Below are 23,952 nucleotides of genomic sequence, written 5' to 3' on the forward strand. Positions count from 1 at the left end.
CCCTTGTAGATGCCGTGTGATTAGCTTGTCTTTTATTTGAACCTCGTGCTCCCCCTGGCTGAGATCACCCTTTCTCCCACCAAGGTGGGTAGCCAATCAGCTCAAAACACATGATCTCTGTGTGTCTTTTCTTCTTGCAGTGACTCAAATCACATGACGAGCCCCAAGAATGTCGGCAATACAGGCAACAACCACAAAATCAATAAAACGAGTTGAGATCACTCCGGATTAACCCGCCCTGATACCATCTTGAAGATTAATCGGTGGTATTTGGTTTTGGGTTCTTGAAGGAAGCCATAGAGATGGGGAATCTCTGGGGCCTTCTCACGATCCCCTTCTCTGCTGTTTCTTTTTGTTTCTATACACTTAACAGCTTGGTCCCTAGAGACCTTTATAATTACATTATACACCAACACCTCTCTTTTGGACGCATTCTTTCCCAATGTACTGGATTGATGAAATGCAAATTATTTCTACACACTGTATGAATAATATATCCAATTTTGGGCTGTACTAAGATGAACAGAGAGTGTCTTCTGGCCAAGAGCAAAAGCGATGATCTCTACTAGGTTCGTGTAGAAACAAAATGCATATTGGGCTTGATAGTTCTGGACTTCTGGTTACATATACACCATTTATGCTCAGCAAATCCAAACAAAGTTCACTATGTACCAATTGCAGCCAAACAGGAAGAATTTCAATCTGCAAGATGTGGCGTGCTTTTGTCCATGCCACCTGCGGGCTGCGGCAAGCTAGCAAATGGGGGAAAGAGTACTATGACTGCAAGAGCACCATCATCCTTATGCTTCATACAGGAAGGATGTCCAAAATGAATTCCTAATTGACAGATCAGCTGATGACAGTGAAGTGCTACATTCTTGTACTCGCGAGTTTGCACAAATGCCTAAAGCTCAAATCGATTTCCTATATACATTGAAGCTGCATATACGTGTAAAACGAGCCAGAACTAGCACCCACATCCCGCAGCTCAGCACTCCTTGTCAGCGGTACCACTGCCATGCAGCATCGAGGTGAAGAACTCCTGCAACACTTCCGCAGAGGAGTCACCATCCTTGCTCCGCGACCTTCCTATCAGCTCCTGAATCTCCTTCGCGCACCGCCGCATCTCGGCCCCCTTGGAGGTGTCTCCCAGCACCGTCTCCACGGCCTGCGCCAGCCGCGCGCGCTCAACCGCCGGCGAGCTGTCCCCGTGCCCCCTCGCCACCTCCACGCAGGCGCCCCACTCCTGCTCCAGCATCTTGCAGTTGAAGAACTGGTCCCCCTGAAGCGGCCACCCGAGGACGGGCATGCCGTGCGCCACGCTCTCCAGCACCGAGTTCCACCCGCAGTGGCTCAGGAACGCGCTCGTCGACGCGTGCGCCAGGATGCTCAGCTGCGGCGCCCACCCGTGCACCAGGAGGCCCGTGTCGTTGGCGCTCATCCTCTCCTCGAATCCTTCCGGCAGCCACTTGTCGGATGTGACCGTGCCCGTGTTGCCGTTGGTGTCGTCGAGCACCATGGGCGGTCTGATGGTCCAGACGAATGGCCGGCCCGTGAGCTCTAGCGCCGCGGCCAGTTCCATCATTTGCTCTGGGCGTAAGCTGTTCTGGGACCCGAACGAGATGTACAACACTGAAGATTTGTTACGGGCGTCCAGCCACCGTACGATGCTGTCGCTGTCGGGCTCCCGGTGGCTGGTGTGCTGTATCGGGACGCGTACGAGCGGACCAATGGGCAGGACTGGCACGCCCATTGTTCGCCGGAGCATGCGCAGCCCGGCAGGCTCGAACTCCTCCCACTAGCAGAGAATTGGCTTTCCATCCGTCCCCTTTTATCCCGGTTTAAAGTTGGTCCGGGACAAAAGGTTCACCAACCGGGACTAAAACTCGGTCACTGGTGGGGGGCTTACCAACCGGGACCTTTTATCCCGGTTGCAAAGGCTAGTGGGAAAAAAAGACTCTGAGAGGCCTTTTATCCCGGTTTGAAACACCAACCGGGATAAAAGACCCCCCCTTTTATCCCGGTTGGTAACACCAACCGAGATAAAAGGGTCAAGAGCCTTTTATCCCGATTTGTAATACTAACCGGGATAAAAGGGGGTCCCTCATCCCGGTTGGTGTTTCCAACCGGGATAAAAGGGTCCCCCACGAGTTAATACAAAAGGATAGCATCCCCTACATAGTCAGATGTGGTGTGTAGGTGGGATGGTAAGGAAGCTACGCGCGAGGCTGGAGGTTGTGGGTTCGAATCCCACGAACCGCGCACGCGCATATTTCACGTGAAAAATCGCGTGACTTGCGACTTGCGCGTGTGGGGGGGCCTCCTGGGAGCTCGGGATTTTTTTTTTGCAGCGCCGGCCGTGGTGACCCTTTTTATCCTGGTTGTTAATACCAACCAGGATAAAAGAGGGTCTTTTGTCCCAGTTGAGTGACCCGGGATAAAAGACCCCCTTTTGTCCCGGTTGGTTTATCCCGGATGCATTTTCGAGATATTTGCACCCTACCAACCGGGACTAAAGCCCAATTCTCTACCAGTGTCCGTGGTGTTGACGAGGAGGGCGTCCGTGCCGTACCCGAGCAATATCTGCTGGCGATAGAAGACCGACCACGGGTCCGTGCCGTCGCCGAGGAGCAGGTGCCTCGGCAGCTGTGAGCCGTAGACGTTGACCTCCGGGTGGTCCGGCAGAACAAATGCGTCGGCGCCGGGCGCGCGCAGGTGCGGCAGGTGTTTCCAGAGAGAATGGAACACCGCGCTGCCCACCGCACCGCAGGAGACGAAGAATGCGTGCCTGGCGCCGAGCCGGCGCGCCACGGCGGTGGTCCACGCCAGGAAGGGGTCGGCGACGACGACGCAGGCGGCCGGCGCGCGCCGCCGTCCTCTGCGCCGGCGAGAACGCCGTTCACGAAGGCGTCGAAGGCGGCTTGGAGCGAGGGCGACCCGGTTGACTGGAAGAGCTTGAGGAAGTAGCGGACGTGGATGGCGTCGGCGGAGTCGGCCCCGGCGGGCAGGCCGTGCTCCTCCGGCGAGAAGGGCAGCGCGTGGAACCGGAGGAACGGCACGGCCGCCGCGGAGGCGCTGGTCCGGAGGGCGGCCACTTTGCCCGGGGTGGAGACGAGAGTGATGACCACCGAGGGCCGCGCGGCATGGAGGCGTCCGGCGAGGGTGAGGAAGGCAGCAAAGTGGCCCTGCGCCGGGAACGGGGCGAGGATGACGTGCATGCTTTCGTCGCCGGGCATGGTAGTGGGCATTCGCTCTGAGGGAAACAACAACCAAGTTCCAACGTCCTCGTTCTGCTCCTCTTTTTTGACCATATGAAAGGGTAGGCGGCGTAGAAATCAAGGGTTTGTTGACTTCTCAGGTCGTCGATTTCGAGTGCTTACGGTTGGATTTAGCTGCCTGGTGCTAGTTGCCTGATCAAGGGTGCTAGCGAGCACCTGAGACTCACGAGTTTGGGTAAAAATTAGGTGGAGATAGGATGCAAACCGCGGCTCGTGCGTCGTAGAGCCGTACCAACCCTCCGTATTGGTTTTTATGGTACTAGCAGAAATGCCCGTGCGTTGCTACGGATCCTTACTTGCTCTCATGTTATTATTCGTTTATTTCTAATATGCTGGCTTCGCTTCACAATTTGTTGGTGCGGTATCCCTAGTAGTTCTCTCTTTGCAAGTATAGTAGTAGAAAACATTAATGGATGGTTTGATGCCATCTGTTTATTACGTGGAAACCACACATGGAAATAAAAAATTCCCCGCTTAATCTCCGCTCTATCCATTCATTTGTCCTCGCTGTTGCCTAGGCAAGCATTTATCCTCCACGTGCCTAGCCTCATTCCCGCTTCGAGCGATAGGCCATAGCGCCTCTGACTGCCATGAACAGGAGTACGTTCTCCTCTTCTCATTTCCATCCACTTCCTTTTTATAATCCACTCCAAATCGTTCCAATCAATTACAATATCGAGCAGATGTGGAGACCTTAGTTCCGAATCCGAAGGGGATCGACGTCATTGAGGCGGGTGTTCCCAACCAGATGGTGTGGTGGCCAAGGTGCTGAGGTCACCGACAAAGACGATGATGCGGAAGTGGTGCTTCCCGTTAGCAGTGAAGTGGCCACCTCACGCGAGCGCAGCTTCGGAGGGTTGACTACGGCGGATCCGTTGGGCAACGGTGCACGAAAACAACCTAAAGGAGCTAGATATTTTTCTATTTGCCTGACACTTCATCAAGAAGACTCTACACTTCAGTTTCTACACTTACAAGCATATACAAAAGGAGCTACTGTTGAGATCATGAAAGCATTCTTTAAATAGCCAAGTTCTTTCGGTACCAAAAGATCACATAACCATAGTTCAGAGTACTAATATAGGTGACATGCTATTACTATTAGTCAACAGTCACCTTCCACTTCCTGATGATGGCAATTGCACTTCTAGATCCAATGGTATAAACCCCTGTCCAGAGCCACCAGAGCTCGAACCAGACCTCCGACTTAACCCTGGTGAAGGATTTATGTCATCAACTGTCTATAAGCACGCACAACTTAAACTTATTCATTTCTCAACTCACCAGGACTTCCAGGAGTAAAGTTCGGCAAAAACCAGGATCTCTCTCCTTTGCTTTTCTTTGGGGAAAAAAGATAAAAACATCCAAGGAAGGTTCACAATGTGATGTTGCATAATGCAACCTGAGGCTAAATTATGAAGGTAATATCACCATTACACCCTCTATGCCATTTCCCAGGAATGCCCTGGCAAGTACACTGTCATTTTGCATTAATAAGGGGGCAAAGAATAACCATCCAGCATCCAGGGACATAGTTAATGAGCAATTGAGCACCCAGAAATGAGCCCAAAATTAATCCGCTATGCAGGAATGAACATGGAGATCTTAATCTTTATGCGAGTGTGCCAGGTATTGGCTTGTGTACTTGTCCACCTTAGGCCCAGAAGAACCATATTTGTTATCATAGTACTCCACACATGCAGAACCAACCAATGCAGCAAGGGTTAGAGCCTGCGCATGCAACCTGCAAAAGTCAACAGTTTATGAGATGTTAGGATTGTGAGTTTTCAAATAATAGCATGATAGAATTGAATAAAAGTGAAGTCGTCTGGAATCTGTGTGTATTTAAACAGCTGCAATTTCTATATTCAGTAATACATGCAGTGGCTACAGTCTACGTGCAACAAAGGTTGCCAATCTAAGCAATTGTTATGAAATTGTCATGCACACAATCTAAGGTCGCCAATCTAAGATCAAATTGTCATGCACACTATCTTTTTAAAACCACAGAACCCGTTATGAAATGAGCACTATGAGAAGTAACATCAGCGAAGCAGGTGCAATGGAGTACAACATGTATTGTAACCTCTGTCATACTCCGCACTCACGTTTCCTCTTTTTCAATGCCATCTGTGAAGTCCATTGGGTGAGGTCCTGTTTCCATCTCATATTCTCCTTCAGTCTGCAAATTCAATCACTCATCAGGAAAAAAGCTAATAATAGTAATGATGATTGGCTCATAGGGAAAGGGTGTTATTTTTTTTAAGAAAATAAAAAGTCTAGAATAACCTGAGGTGGAAATTCATGAGGTGTCGAGTTTCTAGGCTGTTTTTCTTGTGATGATGATGGCTGCCCTGCTTTAAGAAAGTAATAAACAGTAAAGGTTTTTAAATAAGCATTTAGCATGTTAATAGTACAATTTCTTCAAGTGAGACAATTATAAATTATGAAGTGAGTTCAGACCTGAAGATGAAGCTTTTGCACAGTTGACTGCAGTGCATTCCTTCCAGAGCTGCACAAGTGGCTTAGGATAACATAATTCCGAGGATGACCTGTCCAAGTAAGACATTAGAGCAACCAGGGGCATGTCCATAAGATCCCTTATCTTGGTTGATCGAATAAAATCAAAATTCTGCAAGTATGATAAACATCATTTTTCTTAATTAGAATGCACGGCACAGAAATTTCCAGAAAAACAGGTTAATCAAACCAAACTTACGCTGTTAACTTTACGCCTTTTTGAGACAAGGCTAGATGCATCCTTGAGCCATGTCTGATATATGTTTCCTGGGATCATCATCTGGTTATTGTCCATAATCACTTGGTCGAGTTTCCTACGTGCTTTCCGGTTCGATGCTTTAGGTGGTTGCTGTTGCTGTGCCAGGAAAAGTGCTAGCTCAGGTAAAAAAGAACAAACTAAACAATCAAACCCTTTTGCATCTAAATATTATACCCTAGATGTAATCAGGCTTCATGGATCATATTTACCTTCATCTTTTGTTCCTCTTGCTCCTCTAACTTCTAGGATTTGTGTTGCCCCCTCCTTCACTCCTTCGCGGTCTTGTTGATGAGGGACTTGTGGATGTGGGGGATGACGCCACCGCCGGCGATGGTCCACCTCCTCGTCCCCGCGGATGGCGAGCTGGAGGTGGCGCGGGGTGATGCGCTTGACCTTGTGGTCCTTGATGGCGTTGCCAGCCAGCTCCAGGACCTCCGCGGTCAGGTACTCCAGGATTGCGGCGGAGTACACGGCGGCGGTGGCGCCGACGCGGTCGTGGGCGGAGGCGCGGGACTTGAGCTGGCGGTGGATGCGGCATACCGGGAACTGCAACAAACACAGGGGAAATTTTAGTGCGAAATTCGAAGTTGCGCATCTGAAATTCGCAGGGAGAAACCACAGATCTGACTAATTCACGGGTGACGAATCCAAAAGTTAGCCGAAGAAGGGGAAGAGAACCTGGAGGCCGGCGCGGGAGGAGCGGGAGACGGGAGCCTTCTTCTTGTCCTTATCCTTGTCGGTGCTCTTCGCCGCCATCGTCTTCGCCGCTAGCAAACCCTTACCTCCCTTGCCCGCCATCGCCGCCGGAAAACCTGGAGAGACCGCTCGGGCGGCGGCGGCGACAGCTCGAGCGCCGTCTAGGTGAGGCCGGCGTTCCGCAGACGGTGGGAGTCGTCCGCCAAGAGCCTGGCCGACCTCACCGCCGAGCAGCCGGGGGCAGCGGCGGGCTTCCCGCTCCGGCCGCCGGGGCGCCCAATCCCCTCCGATCGGCGACGGCGCTGATCCGTGGGTGGCGCAGGCGGGGTGGGTGGGGGGGGCAGCGTGCGGAACCTCCTCCCATGAATTGGGAGCTCCCACAAGCTGGGCGGCGGAAGGGGATGGAGGGGGGAGGCAGAGATGGGAGCGGAGGTTGCGAGGCTGTATGTTTCGAAGAAAGAGAAGAACTCTCCCCTTTAACCCCCTCCCTTTCCTCTTTTTTTCCATCCGACCTCTAGTCTCTTCATAATAATTGGACTGCGGGTTGATTTCACAAAACGTCAAGGGGTTTTTTGCAAAATGACCACGACGTACGAAAAGCCAGGCAGAGACGTTACTTGCTTTAATAATAGGTAAAGATTATAAAATAGACTGCTACGTGAGAAAAACGCTGACATGGTAAGGGAGTTAACGATGAGAGAGGAAACGATTTCTCAAATTCAGAGAATAGCACTGATTTCTCACGTTGTTTAGGAAATAGCACTAAAAACCTATGAATTCATAGAACAGCGCTGGTTTTGCCACATAAATCTTCAAATAGCACTTCATCAACTTTTCTTACTCTTTTATTTGGTTCGGGTCCTTTTTTTCACTTGCAAATAGACCAAACTGTCCCTGCTGCATTTCAAGTATGCTGGCCTTCCTTTTCTACCTCCTTGCAAAGATCATCAATTAAATGTTAGATTAACTTTCCACCGCCAATATTACAAACAACACATGTTCTTTATCCTCCAACTCAACTCTACTCCCATCATCAAGAATAGTTGTATATAGGTTGAAATCTAAGCATGCAAAGTAAACTCATCGTCTTTCCTACACACCAATTGAGGCCAAAACTACAGACTCAAATCAAGATCGGGATGTGAACTCACACTACAGATGCGGTGTATCTTTCACCAATCACCATCCACTATGATGTTGCTGACCATCCCGCCGTCATCAATCTCACCACTGCGTGCGCTACCGGCGTCATTCTGCCCATCGCCTGTGCTGTCCAGCACACTTCCGCTCGCTGCCCATGCAATCATCGCCCATCCTACTCTATCCATGCACGTCGTTGCTTCTTTCCGATCTCGTTTTAGGGGTTAGAGTTGTTAGCAGCCACCACCAGCCATGCCATCTCGGGTGTGGTTAGGCTCGGAGTAAAATGAGTTTGCGCACTGGGTAACGAGTTGCTAGGTAACGAGTTGAGAAAGAGGAAGGGCAAGTTGGCCTTTTAGTTTCAGTGGAAAAGAACAGAAACATTGAAAGAAACATTGAAATAAAAGAGGAAATAAGTAGTAGTGTTGTTTCATGAACCATCGCTTAGCATGTGATGCTATTCTATGAAGACACGTAGAACCGGTGTTGTTTCGTGAACACCAAGGCATACCGGTGCTATTTTTTGAATTCCCCCGCGAGCGGTGGTTTCTTCCCCCACACGTTTTGTGGAGCCCACCATCAGGACCATCCCCTACTCGCCCTTATCCAGTCCGATGGCTGACCACCAGCACAGCGCCCCCAGCCGGCCGGTCGGCCGGCCGTCACGCCATCGTGCGGAGCTTCGCAGACGTCACCTTTGCCCTGTCCGTGGCTCACTGTACCACCCTACACGCAGCCCCGCCGCCAGTACGGCGCCCCCGGCCGTCATCAAATGCCTCCTGCGATGGCCGGCTGGCTGCGGGTCACCCACAAAAATGCAAAGCAGTTCTTCTTAGATACTCCAATTTCGTACGATGCCGGCACCTCCAAATTGAATCAACTGACTACTCTAATTTGGAGATCAAGGATGTGCACTTGAATCTCGATTAGCCTCCAGGTCCATGGATTACTCACTAGGGGATTCGATGCTTCGATTTGACAGAGATCAAAGTATGAGTGGTGGATTACTTGCTCACCATGGCCTCGCCTGTGTGCGCTGCTTGCCGCCCACCCAGGGCAAGCCTACCTGCTGCAGTCACGGCTACGCGCAGCTTGCCGTGCCCACATGACCTCCACGATAGAGTAGAAGCGTGGTGTTGTCCAGCGTCCAGCCGCAGCGCTTGCACTGAAGCTCGCTCACGGTGTAGCAGAGGAAAGGGTGGGAGAGCCCGAGAGGGAGGAAAGCTCGCCGCGGCCAACCTACTGGAGAGAGAAACGATCGAACGATGAGATGGAGGGCGACGAGAGAATTTAATGAGGACCCACCAAGAAATCGTGGGTTGGACCCTGCAGTTTCTAGGAGAGTTTCTCCGTGACATGAAACTATGAGTCTGGTCATAGACTTTATGGGTTGGGACTCCTCTAATTCGTTTAGACCAAACCAATAGTTCGGTTCCTCGGTATTATTTTTATAGAGATTATATAATATATTAAAGTCACATTGATTTTATAGCAAGCCCCTCACCCCAAAACAAACTAGCCCTAAATAGCTGGAAAGACACAAACACACACGCGTCGCCGTGACTGACCCTGAGAGGGCCACGCATCTAAGCTGCAGATCTTCATTACTGCCATTGAGGAGAACGCCGGCGAGGGTCACCAGAGGCGCTGGCATCACATGGGACCCATAAAGGCACTTGGGACTGGTGCGGAGAAGCCTCATAGAGGCTTTTGATGGATGGAAGAAGCTGATGTGGATGAACAGCATCGGCGGAGTAGAAGACGATATCTTCAAAGCCGATGAGTAGTGAATAGGTTGAAAAGGGATGAAAATATGCAAGGAGCAAGTACTAGAGGAGCACACCACTGCAGCAGAATAGGCGACGGTGAGGGCTACGGGGGAGACTGGTGCCAGAGGCGAAATGGGAAGGGCAACAACAACTCCACGCTAATGTGTAGGGCAGGGACAACCGGATGGGCAACCAGAGCTAGGGATTTGGGAGTAGATCAGGGTTGCGATGGATGGAGGAGTAAGGAAGGGGATCTGCTCGGGCGAGTGGGAAAGGGAAGGTTATTTTATTCAAGCTCATCTCGATCTCGCAGTAGCAGATGGCGTAGTCGACGACGACTACGCCAGCCATGGTGGCAGCGAGGGAGCAACGACTGGAGGCCGCCAGAAGCCCATCCAGGCAAAACGCATGACAACTAATATATACAGGGGAAAGGAGGGGCTGACCCTTGTCCCTCTCGCTACCGACGAGATCGCCGAAGGAGGAGAGGAAGGGGGCCAGAACAGGAAGATCCTTGGGGGGAGGGGGAGGGAGGGAGGTGCTACAGTGAAGAGGAGGGCGGAGGGGACAAGCAAGAGAAGTCTCTTTTGCATCCAGGTGGAGAAGTTTGTTCCTCGGTATTTTACAAAATTCGGTTACTTGCATTTATGACGATCAAAGTTTTCATTTGGTTTTTGGTCTTGACCGAACTAAAATCACATATAGCAAATACGCAACAAAAATTGAAGAAACAATCAACCAAATATTAGTTACACATGAGTACATTTGGGAAACAGTCAATCAACAACTCCAATCCTTCTCGGTAGATGGATCCCTAATATCATTGAACAAATCCTCCCAACAGAAAGGCAATAGACTTGACATTGGATCAGCAAAGCAGCAGGGCAATGAAGCCTTGGATCTATTGCCCTTTGCTTGAGCTCTACATGGATCCAGGAGCCGCCCGTCGTGATGTGACGAGCGACGACCACGAGCGGCTAGCAGGATGTAAACCATGAGAGGGAGACCCGCAAGAGCTGAAAGGGAAGGGAGGAAGCATGAGTGGGGAGAGGGACCATGGAGGCCACATGGTCAGCCGCTGGTCGGGTGCTGCCACTGCGACGGAGGTTGTCAGACAGGGGCAGTGGACCAAGCCTAGAGGGCGGTATAAAGTTGGGAACGTGGTTAGCCTATCTCGGCATCCCATGGTTGCGTGTTCATTATATATGTCAATGCATAGAGATTATATGAGTTGGTTTACAACTTGGGGAGTAAAGCACATCGATGCAACAACTCTATCTACGAGCTAACAGATGAATCTCCTAGCTGCATACATGCTAAACAACCTGAAGAGAGAATCTTGGGCGCAGCCATGTTGTTACAACAGATATACAATTTAACTTCTAACACTCTCTCCCAATCTAAGCTAGTCATTTTCTCAAGCTTCAGATTGTATCTGAACTCTTCAAATTTCTGAGTAGGGAGTGGTTTTGTGGAGCCATCTGCAACTTGATCATGTGAAGGAATTAGCCGAACATGCAATTGTTTCTTTGCAACTCGCTCATGATCAAAATGGAAATAAATTTCAATATTCTTTGCTCGTGCATGAAAGACCGGCCTTGCAGATAAATAGGTAGCTGCCAAGTTATCAGACCATAACAATGGTGACTGTTTTAAATGTACTCCAAGTTCAGCTAATAAAGATTCCATCCGGATGAGTTCTGCAGTTGCATTTGCCATAGTTTTAATTTATACTCTACTTCTGTACTCGCTTTGGCTATAGTTGCTTGTTTTTTTAGCACTCCAGGAAATTAGATTTGACCCAAAGAACACAGTAAACCCTCCGGTTGACCTGGGACATCAATACTTGCTGCCCAATCCTCATCTAAGAAAGCACTTAGCAAGAAAGAATCTGATTTGATAAACTTCAACCCAACATCAATGGTAACCTTTATATACCTAAGTATTCTCTTTACTGAAGTCCAGTGCAAGGTAGTAGGAGTATGAAGGAATTGGTTTAGAATATCACGTGAGGGTTTGCAATCAATCATACATGTTCTATTTAGAATATCACGTGCATATTTTTCTTTTAATTCCATACTTCTCCTTCTTAACTCCTATACCCAAAAAATAATGATTGTCACCTAGATCCTTACATGCTAAATCTTTTCTCAAATCTTGCAAAAGTGTTGTAATAACTTCTTGAGATGTTCCAATAACAATGATATCATCAATATAAATAAGCATAAACATTGTTACCTCTCCTTTCCTGTAGATGAACAAGGAAGTATCTCACTTGGATGACTTGAACCCAAGATCAATAAGCTTAGAGCTCAACCTAGAATACCAAGCTCGAGGTGCCAGCATTAAGCCATATACAGTTTATCCTATTTACACACAAAATCTGGAACCTCATTACTTTCAAAGCTTGGTGGTTGTCTCATGTAAAATTCTTCTTCCAAAACACCATGTAAAAATGCATTCTACACATCTAATTATCTCAAACACCAACCCTTTGATATAGCAACAGAAAGAACCAATTTACACACAAAATGTGGAACCTCATTACTTTCAAAGCCTGGTGGCTGTCTCATTTAAACTTCTTCTTCCAGAACGCCATGTAAAATGCATTCTACACATCTAATTATATCAAACACCAACCCTTTGATATAGCAACAGAAAGAACCAATCTACCAGTAGCAATTTTAACAATTGGGCTAAAGGTGTCCTCATAATCTATACCATACCGTTATTTGAACCCCTTTTGTTACTAATCTTGCCTTGTATCTATCTATTGAACCATCAGCTTTCCTTTTCATTTTATATACCCACTTGCAATCTATTAGATTGTTACCTTTCTTAGGCGGTATAAGATGCCATGTCTGATTGTTTTGCAGCGCACAGTATTTCTCTTTTTTTTTCTCAAACATGCAGAAGTGTTGCGTATCATTATATTAATAGAAGAAGAGAGATTCACAAAGGACTCACACAAACAAACACACCCACACGCGTGCGCGTGCGCACACACACACCAACATCACTAAACTGAAACAAACACCTGAAATAAGGAGGGACGACCCGACCAAAAGGGATTAGAAAGGAATTAACCAACTCCCTCGGCAGTGAGCAAGGTTAAGCCTTTCGTTCCTGCAAAACACCAAACCTCAGCTCCCTCTCTAGCTAGGGCCAAGGCTGTAGAAACATTGGGGTGGCTCCATTAAAGACACAATCATTTCGATGCCGCCAAATGGTCCATGATCCCTGCATGATGAGAGAATTTAGCCCTTTCCTAATTTCTTTGTCAACCGAGTCTTCCACCCTTTTCCACCAGTCATCAAAGGATGACTCTGGGCTGTGGGGCGAGGACAGCCAACCCCACATAATGAAGAAGCTGAAACCAGAACTGTCTAGCAAAGACACAAGAGATAAGGAGGTGCTGAATGTCCTCATCATCTTGATCATAGAAAGGACATTGATCTGGATGGGGGAGGCCATGTCTAGCCAATAGATCTGTTGTCCAACATCGATTATGGGCCACAAGCCACATGAAGAAGTGACACTTGGGGTGGGGGGGGGGAGGGGGCAAGATTTCCATATTCTCTCATAAGGTTCGAAGAGAGTGGCTCCTTGAAATAAACATCATAAGCAGATTTGGCTGTATAAAGGTCTGATGGAGATAGTCACCAGATATGCTCGTCAGGAACATCATGGTGAAGTTCAACATAAGAAAGAATGTCCTAAAGTTGCAAGTATTCCACCAAGGCATCAATAGATAATTCCCCTGGATATCAAGCAGCCACTATTCACTCGTCAAAGCTTCTAAAACAATCCTTTTGTTTGCTCTGTGCCTTGTCTTGGATGTTCCTCCCAACCAGCCATTTATCCTTCCAGAAACATGTGTTGGCTCCATCTCCAACCTCAGTGATGACAGCCAAAGAAAGAAGACACTTAACTTTTGTACAGACTTGTAGAGGCAGCACACGCCTCAACATGGAATAATCCAATACTTCCTATAATCCTTGTGGTTCACCTGAGGAACAAAAGTTTCCATAAGTTTCCATACCTTACTGCTCCATAGCTGATAGTACCATCTGTGTGCTTCCTAGGCTTTACAATGCTGCTTTGTAACCTGGTTCGGGGTCATGCTACTGTGGATATGGAGAACTATAAGGTGAAGTCAGAGGTGCATCCAGTTGGAATATATGGGCTTGGCCCAATTTCTAATAATCAAATAAAAAGAATTAAAGCCCACTAATAAATGCTAGGGAGTTACAAAGTGGTTAATCCCACATGGTAAGTTGAGGAGGATCTCAACCAACTTAAAAGGTGAACTGTTTGTACACCCTATGTGAAGTCGGAAAAGGAGATTGGCGTGCCACACACGTGCATGCGCTCACTCACCTCGCCAAGCCAGGCCGTGGGTGTGGGCATGTCGTGTCGCGTCGAGATGAGCGGGCGGCACGGTCGGTCGAGCGAAGCGACGTGATGTGTACTTTTTGCTGTTGCCAACAATTAAATGGGTGAAATCAACTCAATCAATTACTAGTAACCGAAGGTTTAACATTACCTATTGACGGATTGATGATAGCCATTGCTGCACCAGAAGGGTGTCCAGGTTTCATTCCCCCTGCCCCCCCTGCGAGCCTATATAAAATGCCTCCCTCCTCCTCAACACACACCAACACAACATATACTCCTACTCAGGAGATCTCTCCCTTCTTCCTCTCTACTTGCTGTGATTTTCTCGTTCCTAGTGCCTGCCACTGCGCGCATGGTACCGGTGAGAGCAGAGCCTCCGGAACCTCGGCTACTGCTGGAGATCCTACTCGGGATAGGCAGGTGATAAGGTTTTTGGGGAGCATTTGACGCGACTACTCGCTCCCAGTTCGACTACTTCGTTTATGTCCTGGTGGCCGAATGACTACAACCTGCTACTATAAGAAGGCTGTTCGAGGGACTGCACTGCGTACACCTTCCTACATCAACTTTGTATTACTACACCGACTGAGGCCATCCTACGATTAGTATGAATAATCTAGATGGTAACGACGCATCCGGTTTCTCTGGAATCGGCGCCCTAGGGTACAAACTGAGATCTACATGTTTTATTCTGTTCATCCTTATGTTTGTGTTAAACATGAACACGTGCACCTATTACGATTCACTCACATTAGTCATGATAATATTAATGTTTTATGTGTTTAATTTTAGAATTAAAATACACCGAATTATGCCTAGATATCTAACACATCCATGGCCTCAAGGGATCCATGTGGTGATGTAGAGGATCCTCCTGCAGCCGTATATGTGTCATGGCAGGAGACCAAAGACAACGGGGCCGCTAGCTTCCCACACGGCGCTGCCTGGGCGGATGCTCTAGGCTCCCTTTGGTGCGACGCGGAGACAGGCACCGATGTAGCTGCGTCCTGGGAGCACTGTTACCACCCCCACGAATCGAGCTAGGGGTAATTGAAGGCGACACAGACTCATGCTACAGTTGTTCAGGCGCTGCAGCTACCGGCGTATCTGTGTGGGATCCCGGGCTAGGATCTTGTGCATCTGGTGCTACATGGATCTCCCAATTTCTGGTCGATGCTACCGGAGATGCCCCATGTTCGTGTGGTGCACATTCAATACTAGGCAAAGGATGAGCATTAGCAGGAGATTTGTCAGCATACGTTACACCCCCAGGATTCAAGAGATGTTCAGGGAGAAGCAAAATTTCTTTTCGCAAATGAGATCTCGCATTAGGATGGAGATTTACAAAAGGGAACACGATCTCATCAAAGGCCACATCTCTTGAAATATAAATGGATCGAGGCACTTGAAACCTTTGTCCATGGAGCTGTACCCTAGAAAGGCACATTCAATGGAATGGAAAGAGAGTTTCTTGGAGTTATAAGGTCTAAGGTTAGGCCAACATGCACATCCAAAAGTGCGAAGAGAATTATAATCAGGTTTTTCATGGAGGAGAAGTGTGGCAGAACCACCTAAATTAACCCGACTAAAGTGTTCCCAACATTGCCTCAGATGCGAATAAACACTTTAATCGAATTAAAATGGTAGTTTGTTGAGTTTCACCTGATACAACCACGTGTTTCTGATCGAAACAAGCATACAAAGCTCGCACAAAGACAAGTCCAGAGATTACAACAATCTAGGTAACATATTACAGGTCCTACAGTAAGTTATTACAACCAAGTGTTCGAATGCATAAAAGAATAGTTCAGAGTTTATAGCAGTGGAAAAAGAAAACGATGGTTCTAACGACGATACATAATACCATGGTGAAGCCTGCCATGATATCACTCACCACGATCCTCGCCCACCAAGATCGAGTCCCAACCGTCCATCCCGGAGGGAGCTGAGACGGCCAAGTCACACTGGCAATCATATCCTCAAAATCAACATTACCTGAAAACATAGCCACAAGCAAAACTGAGTATACTAATACTCTGCAAGACTTACCCGTTGAGTGGTATCTAAACCACCGACTCCTAGACATGCAAGACTTTTTGACTGAGGGGTTTGTTTTTGCCAAAAGCTTCTAAAGTGGATCCTTACTTTCAAGTTTTAGCATCAAGTTCTAGTTGATTAACCATTCTAGGTAAGCACCTATTCTAAGCAAGCATGGTGAAACAAGCAAATAAATCAAGCATCCATATTAAAAATCAACCTTTGTTCCTCTTCTTACTCAGTGCAGAAAGGTGATCAAGCAGTCCCAACCTGTGAGAAGCAGATGATTCAAATCGAATTTCTTAACCTTGTAAGGTGGACCTAAACACACGACATATGCGTACCATGATGGGTTCACATATATTAGTCGTTTCCATCGATCCCTGGCACGTGTCCAGGGCCCACTTCCCTTGTATACAAGGCCCCACCGGCCCCGAAACTATGCTGTACCAGGGCTGCACTTATACCCACATGATGCACTAGGGGAACCCGGTTCTAGAGAGAGCAGGGAGTATGTCTAGGCCCCGGTTCAATCAGGTACTAGGCTTCCTGATCCCATACTAGGTATGTGCTTAGTACTTTCAAACACTTGACCACAACTCTAACACATTTCGACCTTGGCAGTTTTCCTCTAAACAGATGGGGCATCCACCAATTCCAAAACATATTACCAAGCCCCGCCCATCAACCTTATGATTCCAACATAAATAAGCAAGCAACTTCTATAGCTCGTGAGTGATAGGAAATCACTCGACTTTTACCGTGTCCCTATTTAGCATAGCAACTACTCGACTTATCATGTTAGTATTCAGCACAATGGTACTAGGAGCATGCAACTAAGGTTTCAAGTAACTCCTATGAAGTTAATGCACAAACATAAGTAACAAAAGTATTGCATAATTTTAGAAACCAAGGTTATGCTCCGGGGCTTGCCTTCTTGTACTACACTGGCCCTATTTGTATCCGCTTATAAGTGGCTTATGGGTGGAAATAAGCGAAAATCCCACCCAAACGCCTCGCTTATTTTCCGCTTAGCACACAAGTGGCTTAGCCCAGAATCCACAAAACAACTAGAGCTTTGATTTTCTGGTAAGCAGCTCGGGAGACGCTTATCGCGTAAGCGAACTCCCTTTCCCTCGATACCCTCCGCCGGTGCCTCCCTCCACGGCCGCCGTTTCTTGCGCTCCGCCGGTGCCTCCCTCCACAGCCGCCGCCTCCCGCACCTCCCTCGATGCCTTTTGCCTCCCGCCACGGCCGCCGCCTCCTACCCTCCGCCGGCGCCGCTTCTTGCCCTCCGCCGGTGCCACCGCTGCTTCCTGCCCTCCGTCGGTGCCGCCACCTCCCACGCCTCCCTCGTCGCCCTCCGGCTCCCTCCACGGCCGCCACCTCCTGCCCTTCGCCGGCGTCGCCACCTCCCGCGCCTCCTCAACACCCTCCACCTTCCTCCATGGTTGCCACCTCCTACTCTTCCCGGGCTGCGGGGCTCCTCCGGTCCGGGTGCGTCCGCCGCCCGCTGCCCTCCGACCGACGCCAGCTCTGTCCGCCTCCGCCTCCCTGCCTCCGTCGCCGTCCCTGGGCTTGGCCCCCGCCGCCAGCCGCCCCTGCCCTTCCTTCCTGCCTTCGCCGGTTGAGAAGGTGGTGCCTTTACCTGTGCCGCCGGTTAGAGAGGAATTTGTGATGGAGATGACCTTTTTCCTAAAATTTTGTCAAGTTCTAGTGCTATATGTGTGAATAATTTGGCATGTTTGGAGGAAGACTGAGGAGCTTATTCTCAGTGAAAAATGAGCTATTATCAGCCTCAGGAGCATTCAGGTCAATTTACCAGTAAAGACAGACAATCGACACAAAATAATAAGAATTGCCAAACACCCAGCTTATTCAGACAGCGGATTCTCCAGACACCAGGCTTATCTGATAAGCCAGCATGCTAGATAAGCGAGTTCCGGAAAAGCGTATACAAACAGGGCCACTAGCCGGTGGCTCTTCTGAAGCTTGGCTCGGGTCTTTGTGTGGCCTTGATCAAGTTCACCACATCAGCCGAGTGTTCCTCTTCAGCATCCGCAACCAACTCGTACGTACCGTCAGTGTTGGGGGGAAATATTAACGACCTCCTTATGCCCCTAAACACAGAACATAAGCGCCCGTGCCCACCTGCGGCAACAGTGACCTCCGTCGACCCGGCATGGGCAAGGAGTATTCCACTTTGCCTCGCCCGACCCATGGTCCCGAGGTTGGACACGCTCGACCCTTTGCCGCAGGGCTCCACCTCGCTCGACCCATGGTCCTGGGGTCGGACACGCCCGACCCCTCACTGCAAGGCTCCACCTCGCCTGACTCAGGGCGCAGGGGGTCGGACTCATCTGGGCCCACAAGACAAGGATCCACCTCGGGCGCAAACCTGCGGACGAGGGCGCAGATCTCGTGGGCCTCCACCCACCTCGCCATAAATGCGCTGCGGTTCTGGGGCGCAGAAAGGTGTGCGCGCCCCTCGACGTGACTTACCACAGTACTTGGGCAGTACACTGTAGCCATGACCGCACAGGCTACAGTGACACCGTCCCAATCCGTGGTCTCCCCTGCTCGTCATAGGGCACTCATTACCCGTGCCCCCCGGCGCAGGAGGGAGCGCCGCCCGATTCTGCGCTCGGTCCGACGGCAGAGACATGACGGCCGCCCCTCCTGGTCAGCACGCAAGACTACTGTAATGACCTAGATTAACTCAGCCGAGTTTAATCTTAAGGCAAATTCCCTAATCTGGTTGACTCAGCCTTTCTTGAGCTACACCGGTTAAGTATGGTTTTCAGCCCAACCTAGCACCTTAGGGAGAGTTTGTCTTTGGAAAGTTGAACTGAGCATCAAGAAAACCTTTCATAGAAGTTGGGGAAAGAAGTCCCTACTTCAACTTTGTTAATTGGACCTTATTCCCATTTCACCTCCGAAGATCCCCAAATCCACTGCGTCCTTGAGCTCGATCCAATTACAAAAGTTGGACCTTGGCTGGTGTTCTACAACTCTTGTTAAGGGAGTCAAACGGGTGTAGTTCGGAAATCGGGAGATCAAGAGGCTGGAAGATGGACCCAGAAAAGGATCTCGCGGATCGATCGGACCAAGCGTGCCAGAGCGCGCGTGCGCCCTGTTTCAGAGCCCCTCCGCCGCATGCCATAACCTCACCGACGAGCGCCGCCTCACCCAGTCGGCGGCCGTGACATGATGGATTAGCGCGCCTCCTTCCCAATCGCGCGCCGAAGCACCTTGCAGACTTTTCTGCCCCGTCTCATCTCGCCCGAGACCTTGCCAGCCACGCCAGGCGCCCTGCTGCCGCTGCAACCGAAGATTGGCTACTACCGCGCCAGTCCGCCTCGCCTCCCGCGCACATCTGTAACGACCTCGGTTAAAATCCTTCACGTTAATCTTAATCCGAGTCCCTGATCCCCTGTCTCAGTCTTACCAAGTCTAAGTGCTCAACCTCCAGTTCAGTCCCGACCCCGCCGACCCCAACTCACCCGCCGGATCCTTCTAAGTCCTTCCGCAACGCCTCCCCTTCAATCTGAGCAGTGGACCACTGAGACTGACCGGTGGACCCACGAGATCTTTCTCCCCGATCTCCCGTGACAGACGCACTCGAGTTGCATGCCCGCTTCAGAGTTCCCTTGCCGCGTGGCTCAACTTCTCCGATGCCCGCCGCTCCGCCTCGTCGCCGTCCACGACCGGATGGATTCTCGCGCCCCCTTCCCCAATCGCAGCGGAAGCTCCTCTGCTACCCTTTCTGCAGCACCTCGCCGCCCGCACCCATCATCACCTCGCTAGACCCCGGCTGCAGAGCCCGATGCCGCCCGTCTTTTCCGTCGCCCCTCCACAGTCGCGCCACCCTGGTCCTCGCTACGTGACGATTCCTCCTCCGCCAGCCCAGACCACGGCCGCGACAACTCCTTTTCCCACCCTGTCAGAGCTTCGCCCCGACAATCTGTTGCTCCGCGCTCGCCCGCGCGACCGCAGCCGCTTGTCTTCTCGACTGTGCGCCCTCGTTTCTAGCGCCGTTCCCGCGGTCACTTCCATCAAATCCACTGCACGACGACACCCGCCTTCGCCAAATCTCAACCACCGGCAAGACCGCGCCTGCGCCGCCCCGCCTCTGGTGCCCAATGACCGCCAATGTCATCCTCGAAGCCCTGCTCCACTGCCCTCGTCGCTCAATCGCCGCCCCGGCAACGCACTCCATCGTTTCTTCCCCGGTCCTTGCGCCGCTCCAACCTTCTCTCTTCCGCGCAGCTATAAAAAGGAATGCCGGAGCCCCGCCGGAGTTCTCCTTCACCATCGCTGCCCTCCCGCTTTGCTCCCTGTTCGTACTCACAGCGCCACCACCTAAGTTCCTGGGGAACCCTCCTCTCCGCTCAAACACCACCTTCCCCAATCCACCCAGCCACTTGCTCCCCGTGCTGCGCAAGAGCTTCCTTGTGGTCCACAAGAAGCACCGCCGCCGCTGGAGTACCACCGGGCATCATCGCCGCTGCCCAAGCCATAGTCTTTCCGCCCAAGTCTATTCTTTCCCGACCCCAAGCTTCATCTGTAAGACGAAGGTAAGCTGCCGACCCCTTGTCCGTCTCGTCCGACCCCTCCTATCCGCCCGACCCCGGTTTCGTCTCGCTCGACCCTGTCTGTTCCGCCGACCTTTCTCCGCCTCGCCCAAGGGCTCGACTGTATCTTTTTCCTTGAACCGAGGGTATATGTGTAAAACTTGGGGACTTTTCAGCGTTAAGTCTGAGGACCCCTAGCACATCTATTCCTCTAGATTAAGGGTCTGATCATAAGTTCCTTCCCATCTGACCCTTATATCTTGATGTCCACCAACTCAAGCGGACCTCCCCACCCTCCCGTAACTTGCCGCAAGTTTCTGGGCTCAAACTTGCAAGTGTTGCTGTTGAAATAACCGTCTAAATGCTAACCCATGCATTGCATTCGTGTAGAGTTGCGTCTCGCCGACGGCTTCTACGAACTGTGCCCAGCGCTAGAGGATGAAGCTGCAGCAGAGCTCCCACCTCCAGAAGCCGAAGCCGTCCAAGCAGAAGAGCAGCTTTCCTCCTCCTTGTTTGAAGGCAAGCCCCGGATGCATGAATCCCCCCGTGTTTTACCAAACTTGTGCATGCCTTCTTTATCATGCTTGTGCATTTACGTATAGGAGTTGTTTGGAACCCTAGATGCATGACTTAGATCCCTTGATCTGATCACTAGCTGTTGGACCGACTAGATGCCATGCTTAATAGGAAGCGGTAAAAGCTGAGTGATGTCCTGTCACTCGCGAGTTGTAGGAGTTGGCTGTTTTCCTTCTATTACAACTATAAGGACGATGGACGGGGTAGGGTTCTGGTTAACTCTTTGGTGGTCGGTTGATCGCCCCGTCTGTCTATGAAACTTGCTAAGGCCCGACAGTGGTGGTGTTCGTGATCAGGTGTTTGAAAGTACTAATCTCATACCTAGTATGGGATGGGGAAGTCTAGTACCTGATTGAACTAGGGCGTGGCTTATACCCCTGCTGTCCCTGGAACGAGGTTCCCATGGTGCATCATGTGGGTGCAAGTGCGGTCACAGTACGGTAGAGACCGGGACTGTGGAGCATTGCATGCCAAGGGAAGTTTGGACCTGACACGCGCCTGGGAATTGATGGGGACGGCCGACACGGGAAGCGACCCTTGTGGTGCGCGGATGTCGTGAGATTAGGTTCGCCATGCATGGTTAAGAAACCCGAATCGATTTGTCTGCCTCTCACAGTTTGAGACTGCTTGATCGCTATGTCACCCTGAGTAATAAAGGAATCTGATAATGACATGGTCTTGATGATGATGTATATACCTCTTGGCTGGTTCTATGGTTGCTTAGAATAGGTTGCAAAGTTAGACCGGATAATGAACTTAGAACCTGAGCTAAAACTTGAAAGTAGGGATACACATAGCGCTTTTGGCAAGCAAACCCCTCAGCCAAAAAGCCTTGCATGTCTAGAAGTGGTGGAGTAGCGTACTCCCTGTCGGTTAAGTCTTGTTGAGCTTAGTAACTCAGCCTTGTTGTGGCTCCTCTTTTTCAGGTGAAGTTGCTGCTCCTGAGCCATCCTCTGTTGGCACTTGGCCGCCCCAACTCCCTCCGGGTTGGACGGTTGAGTGGGATCCCTCCTCGGACGGCGAGGAGAGGGATCACTGATGTCCTGGTTGGCCTCACCAGGGATGTCCAACCCCGACGAAGTAGCTTCCGCTTGTTGTTTTACCTTCTGTTGTTTTCTTCTGAACCTTGTAAACTCTGATGTTGTTTTATGGCCACACTAAATGGTTATTTTGTTACCTCAATAGACTTGTTGTATTCTCTGGAACCGCTCACCTTCGTGTGAGTTTGCTATTCGGTCCTGTTCAAGTGGTTAAATCGGATGAAATCCGGCGGCACTTCGTGTTTACTTGGTTAAGGCATGAGTGTCGCATATCAGGCGGCTTAATCATGTTTAATCAAGCAAATCCGAAGTGGATCCACCACAGCATCTCCTCACCAGGATCCCCAGCCGTGCCCCAACGCTTTCCGGCTTTTCTGTCGTACCTCAGTCGCGCTGCCCACGCGTGTCCCGCGACGATACCGCCTTCGCCAACCAGCGCGCATGCAGTGACAACTCCTTTTCCCCGCGCCTCACTAGCGTGTGCCGTGGCAGAGCTGCTAGTCCGTGCATGCTCGCATCGCATCGCTCGCCCTGTCACCTCGCCTACAGCGCCCTCGCCTACAGTGCCCTTCCTTCCCTCCTGTCTGCCAATACCGAGTCGCCGCAACCAATCCGGTGCTTGACGTGACCAGGCGCGTGCTCGACCTCGCCAATCCTTTCGCCCGGCAAAACCGTGCTTGCCTAGCGCTGTCTTCCTTGCTCAATGCCATAGGATCTTGTAGCCGGAGCTCCGCTTCGCCGGCCAATGGAGATGCCGACCAATCGCCACCGAGGTAGAGAACTCCTTTCTCTCTCGATCTTATCCTTGCGCCGCTCGAGCTCTTTCACTTCCTTGCAACTATAAAGGGGGTACCAAAGCCTCTCACCAGAGTTCCCTTTGCCACCACTGCCCTTGCCGCCCTTGCTTGCTTGTTCTTCTCCAGTGCACTCATCGCCGCACACTCCTCTGCTTCACGCGCAAGTGCTGCCGCCTGAGCTCTCTGTGGAGCTCCCTTTTTCGCGCAACGCCATGCCTTGCCAACCCCGCTAGCCATTTCGCTTTCCTTTGTGCTATGCTAGAGCGTGCTTGTTGTCCACAAGAAGCGCCGCCACCGCCGGAACACCGCCAGACCTCACCGCCGCCCGAAACTTAGCGCCTTTCATCGTTCCGCCTGAGCTTGCCTCTTCCCGACCCCAAGTTTTTGTCAGTAGGACCAAAGGTGAGTTGCCGAACCATGTCCGTTTCGCTCGATCCTATCCGTTTCGCCCGATCCTACTTGTTTCACCCAACCCCTGTCCGCCTCGCCCGAGGGCTCGGCTGTATCCTTTTCTTTTGACCAAGGGTATCTATGTAAAATTTCGGGGACTTTTCTGTATCAAGTCTGAGGACCACGGTACAGTTATTCCTTAGGTCTAAGGGTTAGATCGTATGTTTTTTTTCCCGATCCAACTCTTTTATCTTGCTCTAAATCAACAGAAGCTTGGGAAATTCATCTTAAATCGAGGAAAAATCAGAAAAATGTCAAACCACTTGGGTTGGAATCCTCTTTCTGAGTAGAATCCAATAAAATGGGTTTCACACCTTTCGTGTAGTTTTGCTATAGTTTCTGGGCTAAATCCTTGCAAGTGTTGTTGAAATAACTGTCTAAGTGTTTAACCCTTGCATTTGCATTCCGTGTAGAGCTA

At 50.3% G+C, this 23,952-nt stretch overlaps 1 long non-coding RNA gene and 2 pseudogenes across 1 annotated transcript; all 3 read right to left on the reverse strand.

The window, feature by feature from the left end:
• Positions 1-576: 576 nt before the first annotated feature.
• On the reverse strand, positions 577-3,300 carry LOC101756012 (annotated as a pseudogene).
• Positions 3,301-5,391: 2,091 nt separating this feature from the next.
• On the reverse strand, positions 5,392-5,812 carry LOC111257851. The gene is made up of 3 exons (XR_002678419.1): positions 5,742-5,812; positions 5,568-5,632; positions 5,392-5,460 (listed from the first exon to the last, which is right to left on the reverse strand). It is a non-coding gene; the product is annotated as an uncharacterized LOC111257851 (long non-coding RNA).
• A 504-nt stretch (positions 5,813-6,316) lies between these two features.
• Positions 6,317-6,855, reverse strand: LOC101756414 (annotated as a pseudogene).
• Positions 6,856-23,952: the final 17,097 nt, after the last annotated feature.

Source organism: Setaria italica, chromosome VII (genome assembly GCF_000263155.2).
Source record: "Setaria italica strain Yugu1 chromosome VII, Setaria_italica_v2.0, whole genome shotgun sequence".
Lineage (NCBI taxonomy): Eukaryota > Viridiplantae > Streptophyta > Magnoliopsida > Poales > Poaceae > Setaria > Setaria italica.